The sequence below is a fragment of the Protopterus annectens genome, chromosome 1.part0 (assembly GCF_019279795.1).
Source record: "Protopterus annectens isolate FY-2018-M chromosome 1.part0, PAN1.0, whole genome shotgun sequence".
NCBI lineage: Eukaryota > Metazoa > Chordata > Ceratodontiformes > Protopteridae > Protopterus > Protopterus annectens.
The window spans coordinates 589,558,681-589,566,871 of record NC_056725.1 but is presented as its reverse complement, the minus strand read 5'-3'; the positions used below and the strand labels follow the sequence as shown (position 1 = coordinate 589,566,871).

Genomic DNA, 8,191 nt, shown 5'->3' with positions numbered 1-8,191 from the left:
AAGTATTACATTCCTTGAAATCATATTTTAGAATAAAGAGATTTTGAAAGTGATGTTTCATGTTCGATCCAGCAGCTTTTTCTATAAAAATATTGTAAAATTGTTGTACTGCTTAAGCTGTGCATTTGATTAATGCCAAATTGTAATAATGATGTAAAACAGAGATGTTGTATATCTGTGTCCTTTGACAGTTTTACTAGTACTTGCCTTATAAAGTTTATTCTTACCTGATGATATATGCCTGTTTATCACATTTATGCCCTATAGTACTGATATAACTGAACGTATGTTTACTGTGCTACATATTGCTTTGGTACATCAGATTACCTTTAAATTATATGGTTATTTGTTTCTGTATACCAAGTTATTGCTTAATGTGTAAATATACAGGGAGAATTTTAATTGTTTTCTAATTTTATGGCACAATGAGGCTTGTGTTAAAAGTTTGAAATAATTTCAGAAAAAGCTTGGAATTCACCTGTTTTCTTTAGTTTCTAAGAGAGTGGAAAACTCATTAAAATTACTTTTGGATGATGCCCTTGCCAACATTTTATTTTAAGTTTAAATGTGTTTACCAGTGCAATACTTTAATCTCAGTGGACCAATGACTGCAGAGCTTGGGTGAGTATTTCACAATGAAGACCGTGATGGAGAAGAAACTATATACCAAATTTTATGGATGTGACAGTGAAACACAAGTAAAAATGAGATGAATACAAGTGAAGGTAATATGTTTATTAGAGTATCTATTGATGTTCAGTATTATCTAAACAATTGCGTTAAGACAAAAATAAAAAGAGAATATAGAGTGAGAGTAAAGATTCAGCAGAACTGCCAAAATGGCTATTTTGGAGGAGAAGTAGTGATTAAAGATGAAATAGTGTGGTTTAAGTGATTTGAGCTGTTTGGTGGCACTGAGATTTAGCATAATTGATTAGGTGTTTTTTGAGTTGAGGTCCAAATTCTGCTTAAGAGGGAGTTCTGTATGATAAATTGGTAACCCATCTCACAGTTTGGGAGCTGGTGTAGAAAAAGCATGATTTTTGCAGTGTAGTTTAGTTGCAGATGTGAATAGATTGGGGTGGATTGTAAGAGATGTCTAATGCTGTATGATGAAGTTCTGGGAGTGAGTTTATGTGCTAGTAGTAAAAGTCTAGAGTAATGGTTTTATAGAGCAGATAAGCTATCAGGAGATCATTAGCTTTAGAAAGAGTAATGCAGTGGTGTTTGTAGTAAGATAAGTTTGTAATTAAATGGCAATTTTATTGGAAATTGTTTGTAGGGAGGTTGTTTTTTGGAAGCTGTTACAGTGCTGGATAAACTATACTCAAACCGAGACAGTAGTATCCCTTTCCTCTGATTACTGTTGCTGGGGCAGTAAGGTAGATGGTCAGTGTTTTATATTCAACCTGATAAAGCATTTGTGAACACCTGTTGGTGTATTTAGAATTATCCATGGTTTCTTGAGATGTTTTTTAACTTTCATTTTAGATGGGCAGTCTTCTGGCCCAAACACAGAGACAGTTAATTTTCTTGCATGGTTTTTCAGTGTGGTCATGGAAACCGAGTTGGATCTGATCAAATTCCCAAGTACTTGAATAATAAGGTTGTTTTGTGGGAATTGTTTATATCTCTGACGTTAATTGTACTGAGAGCTCTGGCTAGCCTCTGATGTGTGTCAAAGAACATTGAGTTTGATTCATAGGGTTTAATAACAGACTTGATTGAGTAGAGGTCATCCTGGAGTTCATTTTGCATTGTAGGATGTGAGTGGTTTTATTTTATTTATTTTATGTATTTATTTACATTTGTTGACCGGGAGTATCCGACTGGATGTAGGTCCATTTTTAGCAGAGGCCTGGGGAGAAAAGCTCCACAGTTAAAATATACAGACAGTTACACTGGATTTACATAGCGATTAACAATTTGATTAACATAGCAGTTAATTACAAACATATAGCACATCAGTAGACAACTAGAATCTTTATCTGGGAAGTACATAACAGACATTAACAGTTGTTACAATAAGAATTTCCTGCTGTATAATAAGTAGTAGGCTTATGAGTATCTGAGCTTGCTATAATCAAGGTAGTTAGTGGGGTGGAAAGAAAGGTAGTGGTTGGATGGGGTGGGTGATATTAGAGTGGGAGTTGCAAGGGCATAGCCAGCATGTTTTTGGGTGTGCTTTTAGTAAAGTTTTGAAGTGGGTGCATGATGGTATGGAGGTAATTGTGGGTGGGAGGGAGTTCCATAATTTGGCTATGGCGCAAGAGAATAATACTTCACCAGCAGAGTTATTGGCTTTAGTGATCTGCAAGTGATTTTTGTTGCTGGATCTTAGTGGTCTGGTGGTGCGATAGGGCTGGAGTAGATTCTGGAGGGATGGGACATTTAGTGGATGGTTTACTAGTTTGTGGGTGAGTGAGAGTTGATACCATTGAAGGAGGTGAATGAGTTCAAGCCAGCCCAGTTCAGCAAGTGAGAGACAGTAGTGACTACGGTAGGATGCCCCTGTGGCGAATTTGGCGATTTTGTTGTAGCAGGTCTCTAGCTTGTTTAGATCGCATTGCCTTAGGTTGGTATATATTGGAGAGGAATAAAGTAGGGTGGAGATAAGGTGGGAATTTGCTACTGAAATCTTTGCTGCTTTGGTGAGAAGTTGCTTATTTCTGTATAACTCTCCTAGTTTTTTGTGGACTTTTTTATGGTCATGGATATGTGAATGTCAAATTTTAGTTTGTCTATTTCCACTCCTAGCAATTTGGCGTGTTCTGTTGTGTGAATAGTGGTGTCTTTTGCTGTGATGGTAAAGTGAGAGTTGTTTTGAGTATATTTGGTGGGTTGGAAGATGAGTAGTTTAGTTTTGTTTGGGTTGAGTATTAATTGGGTATTGGATAACCAAGTTTCAACAGAGGAAAGGGCTCCCTGTGTGACTTTTTGCAGTTTGGGTAGGGAGTGGGCTGAGCAGATGATGGTTGAGTCATCTGCGTATTGTATGAGTGTGCCATGTTTGGTGGCAGAGGCTAGACTATTGGTGAAAATAGAGAAGAGTAGGGGTCCAAGGATGGATCTTGGGGAACCCCTATAGAGACAGGTAGTTGTGGAGATATGTCATTCTGCCATACAACGGATTGTTGGTGGTCAGACAGGTAACTCTGAAACCAGTTGGTGACTGATTGAGAGAAGGATACGTTATTTAGGACAGAGATGAGTTGTTTGTGTGGGACCATGTCAAATGCTTTAGATAGGTCTAGGAAAGTAGCAGAGGAGAGATAGCCATTGTTTTTATGCTGAAGGATAGTGTTAGTAAAGGAGAGTAAGGCAGTGGTGGTGCTATGCTTTGGTCGGAAACCATGCTGAGTATTGGAAAGGAGGTTGTTAGTAAGGAGGTAGTCTGAGACCTGAGAGTGAATGCATCTCTCTAGTATTTTGGAGAGTGGAGAGAGAATAGCTATGGGGCGGTATTTGGTTAGTTCTGTGGGGGGGGCCACCTTTGTGGAGGGGAATTATATGTGAAACTTTCCATAGTGTGAGAACGTAACTTTCTGACAGAGATCGGTTAATCAAGATGGATACTGGGTAGGCCAGAGCATCAGCTGCCATTTGTAGGTATTCACTTGGGAGGTTGTCTGCTGCTAATTTGGTGGGCTTATATTTAGTTAAGAGTTTTTTTATGTTGAAGGTAGGTACAGAAGAAAAAGAGAAGGCAGTGGGGAAATTACTAGTTGAAGGTGTGGGTTGGAGGGGAGGGGGGTTGTGTTGTTTAGCTAGTGATAGTATGGTTTGTGTGGTGTGTGTTGAATGAGGTAGCAATATTTTTGGAGGAGTGAGGGATGTTAGGAGGAGGGGTACTGACTTTACCTGGGTGGAGGATGGAGTTTATGGAGGACCAGAATTGTTTGGGGTTGTGTTGGGAGGAGTCTAGGGTAGACTGGTAGTATTGGAATTTGTCCTGTTTTTATTCGTTTTTTTGACTCTATTGCGTAGTTCTAGGAATTTCTGTCTAGTTGAAGGGGTTTTGGTTTTGTGCCAGTGCTCCCAGGCTTTATCCCCATTTCTCATTTATGACTTAGTGATTTTCTGTAGTCATGGGGAGGGTTTTGCTTTGGTTCTGGAAAGTCTTATGGGGGCATAGTAATTAAGGATGCTCAGGAAGGTAGTATTAAAAAAATTCCACTGCATCATCAAGACTGAAGTACTTTAGAGGATGTCAGTTACATTCTTTGAGGGATGAGATGAATGTGAGTGGGTTAAAGTTTAGTTTTTTATGTATTTGACGGTAGATGACAGGTTTAGCTTGGTATAGGTATTTTTTTGAGTAGGAATGTTGGGGAGTGATCACTGAGGCTGTCTGATAAGCAGCCTGTTATATATGACTGGGGGCTCTTACTGACTAGTATTCAATCCAGGGTAGTGTGCTTGCTGGAGTTTTTATTTATCCTGGTTGGCGACTGGACTAGTTGGGTGAAGCCTTGAAGGTTTACATGATGGGTTGGATGGTTGCCAGAACAGGACTGCCAGTCAATATTGAAATCACCTAAAATTATAGTTTCTTGGGGGAGATGGTGGGTAGACCAGCTGAGGAGGTTTTCTAGTGGAGGGATGTTTTGGCCAGGTGGGAAGTAACATCCAATTATGTTGATGGTTTTGTTTTGGTTTATTTTGAGGTTGGTATATATTATTTCTTCATTGCCTATTTGTGGAGCTGATGATTTTAAGATCTGGATGTGTAGATGCTGTTTAAATATTATAGCTACACCGCCTCCTTTCTTGTTTAGCTGGTCTACTCTTAGTATGCCGTAACCGGTAGGGAGGATTTGCTCACTGGTAATGTGAGGGTTTTAGCCAGGTTTCTGTCAGGATGACTATATCTGGAGAGTACAAGTCTATGGTGGCATGGAATTCATGGACTTTGTTGGATATACTTCTAATATTTAGGCTTGAACTGCGGTGGTGGTGCTGCGGTAGTAAGACATTGTCCTGTTCGATTCTCAGCTAAAGCGTCTTCTGTGTGGAGACATGCGTGAATGGGCGTACCTTCGTTGAAGGTTGTGCGTCAGAGCTGGCAACTCGGCACGTAAAAATCTACTGCCAATCATTAGCGGATTGGAGTTCCGCTGTGGCGACCCCTAACCGGGAAAAGCCGAAAGACACAACAACAACAACAACTTCTAATATTTAGGCTTAGTAGAAGGAAGTCACTTGGCTTGCTATTGGCTGTGATATGGGAGAAGTTGTGGTTTCTAGTCTGATTATGAGGATTGGGGTTGGAGATGGTAGGGCCAGGGTTGGGGTGGATGTCTCCACTTAGGGCTAGATTTGAAATGCATGAGGTTATTAGTTTTCTCAGTTTTTTAATGGGTTTGCTTATTAGGGAAACTTTAGGATTGTGCTCTGTGGGTAATAGGTATGGTGTGAGGGTTACTATGTTAAGTTGTAGGGATGCTTTATGTTTGAGTAATATAGTTGGTACAATATGCAGGGGGTGCATAGGGATGGCTCTTGAGTTGGTGGGAGGGGAGCTGAGTTGAGGGTGAGACATGATTGGTGGTGTGAGCAGTAGTACAGTGGTAGTGGTTGAGTGGGGGAATGATGGAGGTTTGGTAGGATGTAAGATATGCAAGGAGAGTGCATGCAGTGAGCATAGGTAAGGTATTCTTGTACATGTTAGCTGAGGAGGAGTGATAGTAGTGGGAAGATGAAGGAGGTAGTGTTGGGTTTAGCGCTGTGGTTGGCTGTTGGAAAGATGGGAGGGGTTTGTGAGTGTAATAAAGGTAGGACCACTGGGGGCAGGGTGGGGAGCGAAGAAACAATCAGGTAACAGAGTAAACTGATAAATGAACATATGATAGTGAATGTGGAGACTCGGGTAGGTACCCTGTATTTCCACAAACTATCAGTTAGCTGTGCCCCAGTTCAGGCAGTTTTAATAAGTTTTATGGCAGAGCCAAGCATGAGGTGCTCAAAGGGTGGTTGTAGTTTTAAAAATGGTGCCTGCCACAGGTAATATTTCTTAACTTTGGGATTGGCTTAAGGTAATAAACAGGGGAGGGGGAGAACAAGGGTGTGAGCAGGCAGTTCTTTTGTACTGCTGCTAATGAGCCAAAACAAAGACAAGTTTGTGTTTAAGAAACAATCAGAATTGACCAAGGACTGCTCTGAAACTGTAAGTCATTTCTTAAGCATTTCTCAGGTGGAAAAACAGGATAACCTTGTATCAGTAGGCTACTGTGGTCTCAGTTTAAATTAACAAACACACAGAATTTATCAGTTATGGATACTATTTGCTAACAGAAGGGAATAAGAGAGAAAATGGAAGATTGTGTGTGTGTGTGTGGGGGGGGGCTGCTTAAGCCAAAGCAGAGTGCTCCCCAGGGGAAAATGAATATTGGCTCAAACAGGTAGACACATACTCAAAGTTAACTTTAGCTGTTTGCTGACAGTTCAGACCCGGACTGCGCTTTTCTTATAAGAATGATAAAGGTGGTACCGCAGTTGAATGCTTAAGAGTGGTGTTAGGTTCAAATAATTGCAGGTTTGATTTTAAGGTGGCTGTGTCATCTGTATACAATACAATGGGTATTTGTGGAAGGTAAAAGGGTAGCTAATTAGTGAAAATTGAAAGAAGAGATGCAAGAATGAAACCCAGAAGAATGCTTTTGAGGAGTAATGCTGAATTAGAGGGAAGTTCCTTCTTTTGCTTCATAAGATGTCTTTGAAAAGAAGTCTGAACTAAGTGAGAGAGTCTTCACTTGTGCTAATTTCTATAAGCGCATCAAGTAGTAGAGAGTGGTCTGTGATGTCATACACTTTTGTTAGGTCTATAAAGACTGCCCTGGTAAAGGTTCTTTTGTCCACATTGCTGAGGATTTCATTTAACAGTCCATATGGCTGTCATAGTGCTATGACCATCCCACTCTGAACCCATACTTTTTGCAGAGACTGTGTTATTGCAGGATGTTTTCTAGTATTTGAATGTGGATCTTTTTCTATGATTTTTCCAAGTGTTAGACATACAGAGTTAGGTTAAAAATGGAATGGATTTTCTAAATTCTGTTGTTTTCGGATATGTGCTGTTACAGCTTTTTTTCAAATGTTGAGTATGATGTTTGTAGTCAGAGGTTGACTGTTTGAATGAGTGGGACAGGGGTGGTTAGAAAACCTTTGCAGTGAACCAGAGGTAGAGGTTGTCAGAGCTAAGTGGAGAGTGAATAGTGATTTGAACTTGTTTCAGTATTTTTATGTCCGATGTGTTTCAAAATATGAGAATGGGAGAAGTAGTGGGAAGAGGATAGTGGCTGTGGATATGGAGGTAGACAGGAGGGAGTGCCTTTAGGTCATTTGTTAAATTCACAGAGGGAAAAAAAAACAAGGAACCTTAGGCCATTTGGAAAAAGACGTAACTGAGGAAGTGCAAAAATGTAAACAACAAAATCTAGAGACTTTTGAAAGGTAGAATAAAAGAAAAATGGACATGGAAAAGAAAGAGATCTGATGTGGTGCAATATTTATGCAAAGGAGAAAGCCAAATTAATCAGTGCAAAAAAGGCAACCCCAAAGATATTTGAAGAGAAATACAGGCAAAGGCATCCAGATATGGAATATTTCACAATAAAAAAGTAAGATCAGAAGAGGGAATGTAGAACAGAAGATTAGTAAAGTAGAAGTTAAAATAAATAGAAGTTGAAGGAATGCTTACGAAGTGAAGGATTTAGTGTAGAAAGTCTAACACAGGTTACACCACAGCATGCTGGAACAACAAGTCCCCAAAGTAAGGAGAAACAGGAGGAGCAGGAGACATCTGAAGAAGAAATATGGACACAGGAAAGAAAAGGAGTTAATATGGTGCAATATGTTTGCAAAAGAAAAAGCAAAACTAATCAGTACAAAAAAAAACGAAAAAACACCAAAGATATTTGAAGATAAATATAGGCAAAGTCATCTGGACATGGAAAATTTTACAATACAAAAAATAAGAAAACAAAGAGAAAAAGTGGAAAAGAGTTTAATAATGGAGAAGTTAAAGAAATAGAAACTGAGGTTATGGATTGCCTGCAAAAGTAGGGATATAGTGTAAAAAATCGAACTTTGGTAACATCATAGGAGTAGATCAATGGATCCCCAAAAGAAACCAGTGGAGCAGGAAACATCTGATCAGTTGCCATATGAAGATACTTTGGAGCTTTCCATA

The 8,191-nt window shown here is 39.5% G+C and overlaps 1 protein-coding gene across 1 annotated transcript in view; it reads left to right on the top strand.

Annotated features, from left to right (window-relative positions):
- The window catches only part of BPNT1 (3'(2'), 5'-bisphosphate nucleotidase 1), a 561,382-nt gene extending 560,848 nt beyond the window's left edge, over positions 1 to 534 (top strand). Inside the window, exon 9 of the mRNA XM_044061632.1 lies at positions 1 to 534. This exon is cut by the window's left edge and continues 248 nt beyond it. The gene's annotated coding sequence lies outside the window, so the exon portion shown is untranslated.
- Positions 535 to 8,191: the final 7,657 nt, after the last annotated feature.